Genomic DNA, 15,844 nt, shown 5'->3' with positions numbered 1-15,844 from the left:
GCCTCCAAGGTCAGAGGGAAACTTGAAGCCTGTCATGGAGTCAGTTTGATTCAGACCTGCTTCCTTACAGTTCCTAAAGTTTTTTGGTAAACAAGCTCTCAATAAATGCAACCAGAATGATAATCAGGAAGACTAATACCAAAAAAAATAGTCCATTAAAAATTATCTTATTAACTCAACGAGAAGGAAACTAACAACTCAAGTGTTAAATTGGCATTCTCCAGGCACCTGGGGGGGCTCAGTCAGTTAAGTATCTGTCTTTGGCTCAGGTCATGATCTCACAGTTCATGAGTTCAAGCCCCATGGTGGGCTCTGTGCTGACAGCTCAGAGCCTGGATTCTGCTTCAGATTCTGTGTCTCCCTTTCTCTCTGTCTTTCCCCTGCTCACACTCTGTCTCTCTCTCTCAAAAATAAACATTAAAACTTTTTAATTAAAATATTTTTTATTTAAAACAATTTAAAAGAATAAAATATAATTAAATTGATATATCAGTATAATATAAGATGCATTTTAGTTGGTGAAATTTCAGTGAGAGGCAAGTTACATCATTATATAGTAACTCCTTTTTCTCTTTAATTCCATATTAGGCACTACTAACAAAAAGAGATAAAAGGCATCCAAATTGGTAAGGAAGAAATAAAACTTTCACTTTTTGCAGATGACATGACATTATATTTAGAAAACTCTAAAGACTCCACCAAAAAAAAATACCAGAACTGATGAATGAATTCAGTAAAGTCATAGGATATAAAATCAATATGCAAAAACCGCTTCATTTTACACTAACTTTTATACTAATAATGAAGGAGAGAAAAAGAAATTAAGAAGACAATCCCATTTACAACTGCACTAAAACCAGTAAGATACCTAGCAATAATAAATCCAACCAAAGAGGTGAAATACCCGTACTCTGAAAACTATAAAACATTAATGGAAGAAATTGAAGAGGACACAAAGAAATGGAGAGCCATTCCATGCTCATGGATTAGAAGAACAAATACGGTTAAAATGTTGATACTACCCAAACAATCTACACATTTAATGCAATCCCTATCAAATACCACCAGCATTTTTCACAGAACTAGAACAAACAATCCTAAAATGTGTATGGAGCCACAGAAGATCCCGAAAATCAAAGTGATCTTGAAAAAGACACACAAATCTGGAGGTATCACAATCCCCGTAATCCCAGAAGTTATACTTCAAAGCCGCAGTAACCAAAACAGTATGGTACTGGCACAAAAACAGACACGAAGATGGATGGAATAAAATAGAGAGCTCAGAAATAAGCCCGCAATTACATGGTCAATTCATCTTGGATGGAACAGGAAAGAATATAGAATGGGAAAGACGGTCTCTTCAACAAACAGTGCTGGGAAAACTGGACAGCTATGTGCAAAAGAATGAAACTGGACCGCCATCTTATACCATACACACCAATAAATTCAAAAATGAGTAAGGACCTACTGTGAGACCTGAAGCCATAAATATCCTAGAAGAGAGCATGGGCAGTAATCTCTCTGACACTGGCTGTAGCAACATTTCTTAAATAGGTCTCCTGAGGCAAGGGAGATAAAAGCAAAAATAAACTATTAGGACTACATTAAAATAAAAAGCTTCTGCACGGTGAAGGAAACAATCAACAAAACTAAAACAAAACCTACTGAATGGAAGAAGATATTTGCAAATGATACATGTGATAAAGGGTGAGCATCCAAAATACATAGAAAGAACTGATACCACTCACCACCCAAAAAACAAATAATCCAATTGACTATGGGCAGAAGACATGAACAAACATTTCTCTAAAGAAGACAGGCAGATGGCTAACAGGCACACAAAAAGATGCTCAACATCACTCATCATTAGGGAAATGCAAATCAAAACTACAATGAGATACCACAGCTGTCAGGATGGTTAAAATCAACAACACAAGGAACAACAGGTGTTGGTGAGGATGTGAAGAGAAAAGAACCCTCTTGCACTGTGGGCGGGAATGCAAACTGGTGCTGCCGCTCTCGAAAACAGCATGGAGTTTCCTCAGAAAGTTAAAAATAGAACTACCCTACGACCCCGTGGTCACACTACTGGATATTTACCCAAAAAATACAGAAACACTAATTCAAAGGGATACATGCGCCCTTATGCTTACTTCAGCACTATTTACAATAGCCAAACTATGGAAGCAGCCCAAGTGTCCATCAACTGATGAGCGGATAAGGAAGTAGTATATATACGATGGAATACTATTCAGCCATAAATAAAGGATGAAATCTTGCCATTTGCAACACAGATGGAGCTAGAGAGGATAATGCTAAGTGGAATAAGTCATAGAAAGACAAATCCCCTATGGTTTCACTCACATATGAAGAAACAAATGATCAAAGGAAACAGAAAAGAGAGAGACAAAGCAAGAAGCAGACTCTTCACTATACAGATGGTTACCAGAGAGGTGGTGGGCAGGGAATGGGTTAAACAAGAGATGAGGATTAACGAGTGGACTTATCATGAGGGGCACTAAGTAGCATACAGAAGTGTTGAATCACTATATTGTACACCTGAAACTAACATAGCACTGTGTGTTACGTATACTGGAATTGAAATTTAAAAATTAATTTTAAAAATTCCATGTTGGGCACCACCAAAGCCAACATATCTGACATTACATTTGATTTTCAGTGATGGGAACGCAAAGGCTAAAACTTAGCTACCAAACCAAGTTAAAATCAAACCATAAAAAGAAAAAAAACCCGAAGAGTTACATTTAATTTCAAAAGAAGAAACTAATGATAATAAATATAGAAGGGGCTGTAGTGACCAAAATAAAAGTCACATCATGTAAGGTTGTAGAGTGGAGTACTTTGTTTTGTTTTTACATGAGCTCTACGCTCAATGTGGGGCTTGAACTCCAGACATCAAGATCACATCTCACACTCTAATGACTGAGGCTGCCAAGCACCTCTACAGAGGAGAGTTTTAAATAAGTAGCACAGCTGAGTTCTTTCCTAGACCGAAGACGTCTTCTTTTTTAAATTTTTTTAATGTTTTTTTATTTTTGAGAGAGAGACAGAGTGCAAGCAGGGAGAGGGCAGAGAGAGAGGGAGACACAGCATCCAAAGCAGGCTCCAGGCTCCAAGCGGTCAGCACAGAGCCGGACACAGGGCTCGAATCCACAACCTGTGAGATCATGACCTGAGCCGAAGTCGGACACTTAACTGACTGAGCCACCCAGGCGCCCCAGACCTAAGAGGTCTTATACATATCGAAATATTTAACTAGCTGCTCAAAACCCCACCTACAGAAATTAAAATGAAATAATGAGTCCCAAAAGGAGTCCTTACCATGAGAACTGTTTAAAACATACAGCAAAGAAGGTAAAGAAATGCCCTTAAGGTTAATTAACAAGAAGGTACAAATAACATTAAATAACATTATCATTCTGTTTGTCTCAAGTACTGCCTGTACCTATTCCAGAAATATTCTTTAAAAAAAAAGCCAAGGGGCGCCTGAATGGCTCAGTCAGTTGAGCATCCAACTTCGGCCCAGGTGCCCTGCAACACAAGTTCTTAAATGAAGCCCATGATGAGGAAACGATATGTAAACAGGCCTACCCTGGAACAACAGGTCCAGTGTCATAGTTCATGGGTTCAAGCCCTGTGTCCGGCTCTGTGCTGACCGCTTGAAGCCTGGAGCCTGTTTCCAATTCTATGTCTCCCTCTCTCTCTGCCCCTCTGCTGCTCATGATCCATCTCTCTCTGTCTCTCAAAAATAAAAATAAATGTTAAAAAAAAAGAATTGATTTAAAAAAATAAAATTAAAATTAAAAAAAAATTTTAAAAAGCCAAAAACCCAATTTGTCTTTTTTCTTTTTTGAGGTGGGGTGGGTTCATTCTTAATGAATTCTTATTTTATAATCAACTTGATGCAAAGGCGCTGTAGCTTGAAAATGGAACCTCGTATGCACTTGTCATCTAGCTTTCGTTAGTGCTTTGAGGCGCCAGGGGCTTATTGACGGCCTACTACAAATACCGTCCAGTTTAAAGGCAAAACGAACCGGCTACAGCTGATTGTGACTGCAGGTGTGCTAAACCTGGGCTGACGTGGAGACAGTACTGGGAAGCACAGTGGCATCCAGTTGAAGGCGGGGATGTAGGCAGAGACCAGAGTCGTCAGAAGTGGAAACTAAGAGGCGTTAATCCATCCGTAACTCTGTCCTCCAAGTCCCAGCATCCAGTACAAAGAAATTAAAACTCTCCAGGCTCTGGGGCGCCTGGAGGGTTCAGTCTGTTGAGCGTCAGACTCTTGATTTCAGCTCAGGTCATGATCTCGTGGTTTACTTGATCAACCCCTGGTCAAACTCTGCGCAGACAGTGTGAAGCCTGCTTGAGATTCTCTCTCTCTGCCCCTCCCCTGCTCACTTGCGCTCTCTCAGAATAAGTAAAAACACATTGAAAGAAACTTTACGTGCTCCCCCAGTGAGCACTGAGCCTGACCTGGTAAGTAATGACCGAGACCACGCAGAGAGCTCTTACTTCGCGTGACACCCTCTGCTACAGGCTTTGCCACCATATGAGGTTGGCCCTGCCACACTCGCTGGACATGTGAAGAGAGAGAACAGTGTGGCGCCTGCCTCGAAGTGACCCAGCTCTTAAGTGGCAGAGCTGAAATTTGAGTCCCTGGGGATTTGCTATAGACTTCATGCTCTTACCTCTAGCAACACAATTTCTTTTTTTAATTAATTTTTTTTGAGAGACAAAGAGAGACAGTGCGAGCAGGGGAGGGGCAGAGAGAGAGGGAGACACAGAATCCGAAGCAGGCTCCAGGCTCTAAGCTGTCAGCACAGAGCCTGATGTGGGGCTCGAACCCAAGAACCGTGAGATCATGACCTGAGCTGAAGTTGGAGGCTTAACCGACTGAGCCACCCAGGTGCCCTGCAACACAAGTTCTTAAATGAAGCCCAGGATGAGGAAACGATATGTAAACAGGCCTACCCTGGAACAACAGGTCCAGTGTGCAGAGGCAGGGGCCAGACACGTGATCAGACAAAGACCTGGAGAAACAAAACATCCTGGTCTGTTCCATTAGAGAATTTCGCCTGCTCTGAGGCAATGGGAAAATGCTAAAGGGCTTTAGGTAGAGGACTCATAACCAGATCACCAGATTTTCAGTACAGTAAATGAAAATGAGTAAACCACGTCAGAGGCTTCTGCAATAATCTGGTAGGTAGATACCGATAAATGTGTATGTGTCCAGAAACTGAGAGAACTTCTGTCTTATGGCTTGTATTTTCCCTGCGATGTAAGAAGTGAAAAGGTTGGAGTGCCTGGGTGACTCAGTCAGTTAACTGCCCAACTTCGGCTCAGGTCATGACCTCCTGTTGGGGAGTTGGAGCCCCATATACGGGCTCTACACTGACAACTCAGAGCCTGCTTGGGGAAGGGAGGGGGAGGGGAGGGAAGGGGCCGAAAGGGGAGGGGAGGGAAGGGGAGGGAAGGAATACAGAGTGAAAAAGGAAGGAAGGGGATTAGAGAGATGAGATCATGTAGTCGTGCAGAGGACCCCCCTTCCTGAAGCAATCACAGCCATCATGGACAAAGAAAGATGGAGGTACTGCTCTAGGGGAAAGACCAGTGGCCAGAGACCCAATGCAGTATGTGATCCTCAACCAAAACCCGCTCTCGAGGGGCAATGCTAGCGCAGGCATTTTTGACCAAATCGAGATGTGGACCGTTCAATTAGAGGAACTTAAACACAGAGATTTCACGTAAGAGACAACTACCTTTGTGCCTACAAAATACACACCAAGGTATTAAGGGATAAAGTGTCACAACTGTATGTAACATAGTCTTAAATGTGTCAGGTAAATGAAATATATATATATATCATATGTATTACACATGGTATATATTATATGATGCATTATTATACATGAGAGAAGGAATGAAAAATATGTGACAAAATGTTGAAATTAGCAAATTGGGGTAAAGGGAATGTGGGACCTCTCTGTACTATTCTTGTAGTTTTTCTGTGAATTTGAAACTATTTCACAAAGTTTGAATTATTTCAAGAAATTGTCTTACAAAGTTATTTCTTACATAGTCAATATTGAAGAAGATATCACCCAAGAATGAAATATCCGAATTTTAGATATCAGAGATGCCTCAATTCCAGATGATGGTAGTCTCCAGTTTGCCCAAGGAAGTGTAGCAGAGATCAAGGTCGCTGAAATTGAGGCCATATTTGAGACAGCTTCCCTCTCATTTTTACATCACAGTTTCATATGAAATTTCATTTACTGATTTCACCTCAAGTCTTTGAGTCTCTGGATTCCCGCTCACTTTTCTTGTGAAGTTTTTAGTACTTGTACTCCTTTATAATGTAGTTACCAGTGCGAATCTAGTAACTGGTTAAAGAGATACATAGCCCCTCATCCTCATTCCGAATGAAGAGAATTTCAAATCCCCATCTCTTTGACATCCTGTTAGACATACTATCCCTTTTCAGGTTTATTATCTTTAGTCCTACTCAGAATATTTAATCTACGTGACAACAATTAAATTTCATACAAATTGTAATACTATTTCGGCTATTATATCAAAGATGGTAACAATGATAATGACGGCATCCCCCTACCATCGACTGTGCTGGTATCCCTAGATCCTGTCTCCCTGATTTAAAGTCATCAGAGAGGACACGTCCAGTCTCCTGCATGGACGGGAGGGAAGGGATCAATCACTGGGTTATTCCAGGGCACAGGAGAACCAACCACTTCAATCCACCCCTCCCGTATTTAGCCTCACTCCAGACACACGCCTCCACTGACATTGCTCCTCTGGATCCCGAGCAACCCCAGGGTGAGCACAGCTCCACTTGGTTTGTTTCTTTGTGGCTCCCTCCTCTACAGACTTGTGTTTCTTTTCTTTGGTTCTGCTAGACTAGCTGCCACTCGGCCACCCATTTATAGTTTCTTCCATCCTCTCCTAATACTGGTTTATTCTTCTCACCTAATGTCTTTTTACAAATCACCATTCTCTCCTCTCCCACTCTCTACTCTTGTGAAGTCCATGCCTTTTCTTGCAATTCCCTTACTGTTGAGTTAGTGGGATTTCAAGAATGGTAAAAATAAACTTGTGTGCTCCATCACCACAGTGAAGTGGACGCGGCGTTCTAGCCTGCTATGAAGTCAGATTAAATACGTGTTTTCAGTCCCAGTGCTTCCACAAATGTAATGGGGTAGCTCTGAGCTATTTTTAGTATTTATTTTTAAAGGTTACTAGAAAGATTCATTTGCCCATAATGAGACCATGAAGGGTGACATTAAATTTCTTTACTCGGTGTGTTACTCCTGCCTCACCCACTCATTAAATAAATATTTACAGTGACTGTTACATCCTTACTCTGTCCTAAATTCCAGGGATTCAGCAGTAAATGAAACAAGTCTCTTGACTTCATGGAGTTTCTACTATTACACAACAGACTAACAGAAAGCAAATATGTATCTTACACTGATCGTAAACTCTGGCCATTATGTGTCTTTGATTCATAAAAAAAAAAAAAAAACCTGAAAAAAAGAATTAATGTAATTAGTATAAAAGGGTCACAACAAGGGACTCCTCAAGTTCAGAAATTAGATGACCCTCTGGTATTAACTAGTGAGATCCAACAGAGGTGAGATTTTATGAAATTATTTTTTCAAAAGGGATAGAGGGTGGGGATCAAAGCTGGGTGAAAAGATCCTTGTAGAAGAAGATTGATTGCAGCACTATTTATAGCACAGAAAATTTGGAAACAATCTAAATATCCAATAGTCAGGGAAAGCTTAAGTAAATATGTCCCATAAATAATGATGAATGCAGCTATTATAAATGAGGTGTTTGAGAAACACTTAGGAAATGGGAAGTGCTCATTAAGAGTAAGTGAAAAAGCTGGGTATACAACTATATACGATACCAACCATATGAAACAAACAAAATACAAATCTGCCAAGAAAAAAAATCTGGAAAGAAACCCATTAGAATGACAAACCTTTTCCTAGATCCTAGATCAAGGATTTTTAACAACATCCTCATCCTATGATAACTTGTTAGAAATGCAAATTCCCACATCCCTGGTGTGACCAACTGGTTCAGAAATTCTGGGCTGGGGGCTCAGCAATCTATGTTTTCATAAGGCTTCCAGGTGATTCTGATGCTCACTGAAGTTTGAGCACTGCTCTAGAGAATGAGATGATGGGTGAATTTTGTTTTCTTTCTTATTTAAATTTCCGCTTGACTTCTCTATGTGAGGCACAGAAGCTAAGGACATTGGCCATGGAGTCAGACTTGAATGGAGCCCTTGCTTGCCACTTAGCTAGTGATCTTGGTTACACTGCTCTCCCAGCTTTTCCACACTTCTATTTCACTCCACTCTCCCCTGGCTCAAATTGTTTCTGACAAAGTCCAGGTAATGTGTTTGTCTTCCTTTGGCTTCTTTCAAGATTCCCTTGTCATCCTTGGTTTTCTGCGGTATGAACAGTGTATGCTCGATATAGATTCTTTGGTATTTATCCTGCTTGGTGTTCTCTTAACTTCCTGGATCTGCTCTGGTGTCTGTCATTCCTTTGGGGAAAAGCTTGGCGGTGACTTCCTCAAATACTTCTTCTGCTCCATCTTTTCCTTCTGGTATTCCAATTATGTGTATTTCACACCTTTCAAAATTGTCCCACAGTTTTTGGATGCTATTTTTTTTTCCATTCTTTTTTCTCTTTATAGGTCAGGTTGGGAAGTTTCTATTGACCTTATCTTCAAGTTCCATCATTCTTTCCTCAGTCATGTCCAGTCTTCTGATGGACCCATTAGAGATATTCTTCTGTTCTATTGCCTTACATTTCTAACATTTCCTTTTGATCCTTAACATTTCCATGTCTCTGCTTACACTACCCATCTGTCCTTGCGTGTTGCTACCTTTTCCATTAGAGCCCTCAACACGTTAATCATAGCTTTCTTAAATTCTCCATCTGATAATTCCAAAATATGTATAAGAGATCTGAGTTTAGTTCTGATGCTCGCTTTATCTTCAGATTGTGATTTTGCTTTTAGCATGCCTTGTAATTTTTTGTTGAAAGCCAGACAGGATCCATCACGTAATAGGAACTAAGATGAACAGTCAGGAGGCTTTATGTCAATTTGGCTAGGAACAGGGCTGCTGCAGGTGCCAGATTCTTCTAAGGACTCCTCCTTCAATCTTCCAGCTGTAATCCACTATTATTGTACTATAACTCTGTGATGTGGTGGTGAGTGAGGAGAAGCATTTCATTAACTAAACTTCAGTCTCTTAGTGGGCCTGGCTATGGCTGTGGCCTTCACGACTGTTTTTTTGCTTTTCGCTGCCGCTGCCGGCTCAGATGCACTGGTTAAGTCTCTTTCCCCCAGAGAGCAGGTCTTTGTCATAACTGCACTGAGATTTCAAAATGTTTACTACCTCTCCCCCACCACTGGAGCAACATGGGGTCTTTCTTGGCTCTTTACCAGATGACCCAGTCGGTTTCCTGGAAGCACAACCCAGGTGTGAGGGACCGCCTAGAACTACAGGCTCCCATGGAGTTTCTCACACTTATGGGGGGTCACGCAGCCCCCAGCAATTTGCCAAAATTACCAAGTGTTTCTTCCCATTTATAGTGACAGGAGTGATCACTCCCATGCTCTTATCTGTTGGCGCTGAAACGGGAAGTCTGTTTTACCTACCTAAGCCCCTGTTTCTTCGTTTGTAGAAAGAATATTAACAGAGGCATCTATCAGAGAAATTAAGTGACACACCCCAGTAAAATGTGAAAAAAAAAAAAAAGCAGTATCCAAACTCAAGCCAGGTCTTTAGACTTCAAGTTTATTGCTGAATTTAAAGAATAAATTATTTTATTACACTCTTCATACCTATGAGATCTGTACTAGAGGTTTACAAAAGTACAGGATGGGGTAAACACATTTTCACAAAAGGATAAGAATAACTTACAATTAGCATACAGATCTTAAATTATAAAAATAGTTAGGTGCATTCTAAAGTTTCTGTATAAATGACATTAAAATAATGAGACTTTTGGGGAGCCTGGGTGGTTCAGTAGGGTAAGTGTCCAACTTTGGCTCAGGTCATGATTTTGCAATTGTGAGTTTGATACCCGCATCCGGCTCTAGGCTGACAGTGCGGAGCCTGTCTGGGATTCTCTCTCTCCCTCTCTCTCTGCCCTTTCCCCACTTGCATGTGCATGCTCTCTCTCACAATGAATAAACACTTAAAAATTAAAATAAAATAATTAGACATTTAAGTAAATATATAACAACATACTTTGCATCCCCCATTTGTGGGACAAGTAGATTTTTATCTGCATTTTCAAATTTATAAGTAACTTTAAAATAATCATTTATTTCTCACTTTTCCTTTTTTCAGAATCTATTGCTAAGGACAAATATCAGGAGTATATTAAAGAATCAAAGCATGTGAATATCATTTTTTCTTTAACACAAACTTCCAAATTGCCTTCCAAAAAGTACTTTTTTTTTTCATTTTGGAGCTACTAAACATTTCCATTTGATCTATTTTAAATTGTGATAAAACAGGCATAAAAAATAAACCGCCTTAACCACTCATAAGTGTAGAGTTCATAGATTCAGGTGGTTGTGTACCCAGTCTCCAGAACTTTCATCTAGCAAAACCTGAAACTCTCTACCCACTGAATAACAAGTTCCTTTTTCTCCAGTGCCCGGCAACCACGGTTCAACTCTCCGTTCCTAGGAGTCAGACTGGACTGGTGCCTGGGTGGCTCAGCTGGTTGAGCATCTGACTTCGGCTTGGGACTTCGGCTTGGGTCATGATCTCATGGTTCCTGAGTTCCAGCTGCACATCGGGCTCTGTGCTGACAGCCAGGAACATGCCTGGGATTCTCTCTCTCCCTCTCCCTCTCTCTGCCCCTTCCCCCACTCACACTCTATTTCTCTGTCTCTCTCTCTCTCTCCCTCCCTCTCTCTCTCTCTTTCTCTCGAAAATAAACATCAAAAAAAATTTTTTTTAACTCAGATGCAGAGTTGTTGGATCATGTGGTGATTCAGTACCTGAATTTTTGAGGGCCTGCCAGACTATTTGCCACAGCAGCGGTACCATTTTACAGGCTCATCCACAGGACGCAAGGGGTGTGACTGCTCCACGCCTCACCAACACTTCATGTTTATCGGTCATCCGGGCAGATATGAAGTGGTCCACTGGCCTTTTTAAAGTACGAATTTTCTTGACAAGTTTTTATCAGTTATTACAAACACTGATTTCAGTCCGGTTTTTCTCCAAATTTTATTATGAATGAGAAGTGAATTGTCAGTAAGTTCATTTTCTCCTTCCATTTGTCTCCACCTCGATTGTTATCCACTGAAAACAGGGCAAAAACTTATAAGTTTCATTTCATTCATACAAAATATGTACGAACGCATCACACGTGATTGACAACTGGTAAGACTTAGATTTAAGCTTCTCTTAGCCCTTGGATTCCATGCCGCACATACACTACGAGCTATGTATTTCCTAGAGTGTGCCCAGCACTTTCCTTCTTATGCGGTCGGCATTCCTTCACTGTCAGGCATCACGGTGGGTGCTCGGGATACAAAGATGAATAAGAAGACACTGTTGCCATCCTAACAACATTATGAAATTGGCATAATTATTCCCATTTACAGAGGCTCCTTAGATCTAGCATCTTGGCTGAGATCAGACAGATCATGGGGAAGCTGGAAATCGCTGGAATTCTAATTCAAGTCTTACTCCAAACCTTACTTTTTCTACTACTCTATAGTATGCCCTTTACTGTCAACAGTTTCTTTTTTAAAAGGTAACGTCCACCTGTAGTTTGCTTTATACTTTAGATTTCCAAATGTTGAGTTTTGAAAGGAATGGCACAATACAAGGAAAGAGACAAAAACCTGTAAAACCTCTCCCATTTAGGAGTTGATAGTTGAAGGGAACTTTACCACACGATGCAAAGTAATGAGCAAGATCTGAGTATAAAAAATTGCATATCCCAAATTTTTTTTTAAATGTTTATTCATTTTTGAAAGACACAGAGAGAGAGAGAGAGAGACAGAGCATGAGAGGGACAGGGGCAAAGAGAGAGGGAGACACAGAATCTGAAGCAGGCTCCAGGCTCTGAGCTGTCAGCACAGAGCCTGATGCAGGGCTCGAACCCATGAACCATGAGATCATGACCTGAGCCAAAGTCAGACCTTAACCAACGGAGCCACCCAAGCGCCCCACAAAAACAGTATATTCTTAAGCGAGCTTTGAGTATCTGAGACTTAGTAAAAAAACAGATACGCTCCAAAGCTCCCTGGCCTGCCAAAAGTTTGAGAATTTTACTCCTAAGCAGTTTGTTTCCTAGATGTAATTCTAATTACAAACAGAAGTTCCTTGCAGGCCTGTATAAAATTCTCGAGGAGATAGAAACAATAAGATTTAAGGATCCAAAGAATCAACAATTGCATTGATTCTCTATTTAAACAAATAAACAGAAATGAAAAAAATATTCTGGCTGAGAAAACTTGGACAAAATAATAGAACTTCAAAAACCATTTTTGGGGGCTCTTGGGTGGCTCAGTCGGTTAAGCATCCGACTCTTGATTTCTGCTCAGGTCATAATCTCAGGGTTGTGGGATCGAGCCCCACGTTGAACTCCGTGCTAAGCATGGAGTCTGCTTAAAATCCTCCCCTCCCTCCTCCCTCACATCTGCCCCTCTCCCTTGCTCACACTCTGTAAAAAAAAAATAGATTTTTGCTATCCCATTTCAAACGTTCTTTCAGTAAAACAAAATTAAGTGATTATTAAAATTACCTTGATTCTAAAATTCAAATTCCTCTCTTTTTTAGCTAACAATGATATACATATTTTGATGTAGGAAAAAATGTTAAACCACAAAAATGCTACAAATAAATAGAACTTCAATGTCTATAGTCTCATAGAATATGTTATAAATAAAACATTACTTGTCACAGGTACTTTTTGTTACCAAGTTTCTCAGTACTCTTACCAAGATTAATCCCTAAATGTTGAAGAGCTGGATACAATACAAATCCAGAGACATGTTCTTCCTTTTATGATTTTTTAAAAACTCGATTTTTTTTAAACTCGATTTTTTAATGCTGATTTTTGAGAGAGACAGAAAGGGAGCACGCACAAGTACACGCAGGGGAGGGGCGGAGAGGGGGGAGACACAGAATCTGAAGTAGGCTCCAGGCTCTGAGTCAGACGCTTAACCAACTGTGCCACCCAGGTGCCCCTAAAACACTCAAGAAGAACTCTTTAAAATATATGTATCTTTCTACAAAGAGGATTTTTGTACGTGGTGTATTTTAAAGACAAGCCAGTGACCACTCAAAAAATGTTTGTTGAGCTAGATGTAATAGAAGCGCACTGCTCACCTGTAAGAATGAGGGGGAAATACCTAAAAACAGTGTAGGTACTTTTGGGTATTGAATAGATTTTTAGGAAACAGCAAGTAGTGTTTTAGCTGAAACATAAATATCTTCAATTAATTCAAATAACCTGAATTCAATAAGTACCGAATTCCTACCATATGCTGGGCACGCGGCACGACGCTGAGTTTAACAAATCAGAAAACAGTTCCGTTCCTCTCAAAGCTTACAGACTAATGGATATATCCTCCAAAACTACCCTTCCTTCTGTGTGAGTCCATGTTCATCGAGGAACTTCTGAAACATAAAGTCACCCTTCCCAAAAGTAAGAGATCAGCTTTCTGGTTAAAGTATCAACATACCCCTACAGAATTAATAATTCATGGAGGTGGGGGGAAGAGAAGAATAATTAATAATTCGTTAGGGGCATCTCATTGGCTCAGTTAGAAGAGTGTGAGATCCCTGATCTTGGGGTCGTGAGTTCAAGCCCCACCCTGGGTGCAGAGATTATTTAAATAAACTGAAAAAATTTTTTTCCAATAATTCATTAGTTGTTAGCTTGACTGAATCCCCAAAGGCTGATCACGATTAACTGGTTAGATATAATTTCTCAACCAGCAGAGCTGAGAATCAAATACAGGACAGGAATCATGTCCATATAAAGATACTGACAAATGAGTTGCTAGTTTACCCTCAAGCAACGTAACTTTATTTCATCCAGTCCAAACTGCTGTTAGGGTTAACCCATAAAACTGTTACGAATAAATAAAAAATACTACATAACACTGCCCCTCAAACTTTAACATGTCTATGGGTCACCTACAGATCTGTTAAAATATAGACTGATTGAGCAGGTCAGGGGGCAGAGATGGAGATTTTTCCATTTCCAACAAACTGTCAGGATGTTCTCGCTGTTGTCCACAGACCAGGAGGGGAAGTAACAAACCTGGAAACATCTAGCACACCGGCACTGGGCGGAGCTAACTGTTCTCTCCCCTTTGTGGATGTCTTCTCTCTTCCTCATTTCCCCTCGTCTTTTTTTTTTTTTTTTAATGTTTTTATTTTCTTGAGAGACAGAGAGAGACAGCGCGAGCAGGGGAGGGTCAGAGACAGAGACACAGAATCTGAAGCCAGGCTCCAGGCTCTGAGCTGTCAGCACAGAGCTCTACGCAGGGCTCCAACCCAAGAACTGTGAGATCATGATCTGGGCCGAAGCCGTACGCTTAACCGACTGAGCCACGCAGGCGCCCCGGTTGTCCTCATCTTGCACTTCCAAAATTGTAACCTAATCAGAACACCTTCCCTGGTCATTAAATACATGCCGGCTGAACGAATGACAGCCAGCTCTGTCATTATTTTCTCTATAGCTATGAACAGAATTGCTTCGTCCTGAATTTATTCTAAGTAGAAAAGTATTTCTGAAAACTGAAATCTCAAAAAAAAAAAAGCCTATTTTTTAAAGAGTAAAGAAACATTGTATTTGCAACACGACTCTCTGCATTTTCTGCTGGTCTGATTAGGTCTGCTGGCTGACCTAATCAATCTTAAATAAATATATACACACATATCCATAGTTAACTTGTTAATTTATCCTCTAATGATTTTTCCTTTTTTTTTTTGGTAAATGACTTAATAAATAAAAACAACGAGGTCATGTGGTTTCCTGGGGAAGTCTGAGTAAGTGACTCAATCTCGGGGTTGTGAGTTCCCGGCCCCAAATAGGGTGTAGAGATTACTACGATAAATAAGTAAATAAATAAATAAACAAACTTAAGCAAATAAAACACCTTAAAATCAGTCTTTAAGAAAAGCAGTCAGTGCCTTCGGATGGATCTTTCATTTTTAAAGGAGCACAACAAGACTAGAAGGCCATCCTAGGAAAGGTAACATTTAGAACAGCGTCCAGACTCTTCAGGCTAGCAGTGCTATAAATACATCAGATCCTAGCACTGTTATCAATGGGCGGATCTTTGGCACGGTCTCCCGTGCTCCTCCGCTGGTTTTCTGTGATCACCTGAAGGAGACTGGCTTCCTCACTTGGAAATGCTAAGCTGCGTGCACTCGGTAGCCGGCGGAGCCAGGGGACACGTGACAAGGAGTTCCGAACACTCTCGGAGTGAATGGGGATGGAGTAGTTTTTCTTCCTAAGAGGTTCGCCTCTAAGGCTTTCCCGCTCTCGGCCGAGGCGCCGGCGCTGCGCCCGCCGGCGGGCACACACAGGCTGCGTGGGCGCCCGACGACCGGGACAGCGCGGAGACAAAGTCAAGGTCTCACCGCTCAGCGCGGACGGTCGGGGTTCCGCCAGGGCGCCCGCCCCTTAAAGGCTCAGGAGCCGCCCCCCGCCCCCGCCGCCTCCCCTCGCGGCTCTCGGTCCCTCCCAGCGCCGCGGGGCAGGCGTTCCGGGGGCTAGTGGCGCGGAGG

At 41.2% G+C, this 15,844-nt stretch overlaps 1 protein-coding gene and 1 long non-coding RNA gene across 3 annotated transcripts in view; one reads left to right on the top strand and one right to left on the bottom strand.

Moving 5' to 3' along the window:
• EFCAB2 (EF-hand calcium binding domain 2) overlaps window positions 1-15,844 on the bottom strand; it is a 107,127-nt gene that overhangs the window by 90,828 nt on the left and 455 nt on the right. The window lies entirely within an intron of this gene.
• The window catches only part of LOC115287990, a 7,269-nt gene continuing 6,853 nt past the window's right edge, over window positions 15,429-15,844 (top strand). Inside the window, exon 1 of one of the 2 annotated variants that reach the window (XR_003906772.1) lies at window positions 15,429-15,574. This is a non-coding gene — a long non-coding RNA (uncharacterized LOC115287990). Of the gene's footprint in view, window positions 15,691-15,844 lie in introns of both variants that reach the window. The other variant, XR_003906771.1, reaches the window with a different exon arrangement.

This window comes from Suricata suricatta, chromosome 3 (genome assembly GCF_006229205.1).
Source record: "Suricata suricatta isolate VVHF042 chromosome 3, meerkat_22Aug2017_6uvM2_HiC, whole genome shotgun sequence".
Classification (NCBI taxonomy): domain Eukaryota; kingdom Metazoa; phylum Chordata; class Mammalia; order Carnivora; family Herpestidae; genus Suricata; species Suricata suricatta.
Note: the sequence above shows the minus strand (reverse complement) of the source record. Positions and strands in the feature narration are given on the sequence as shown.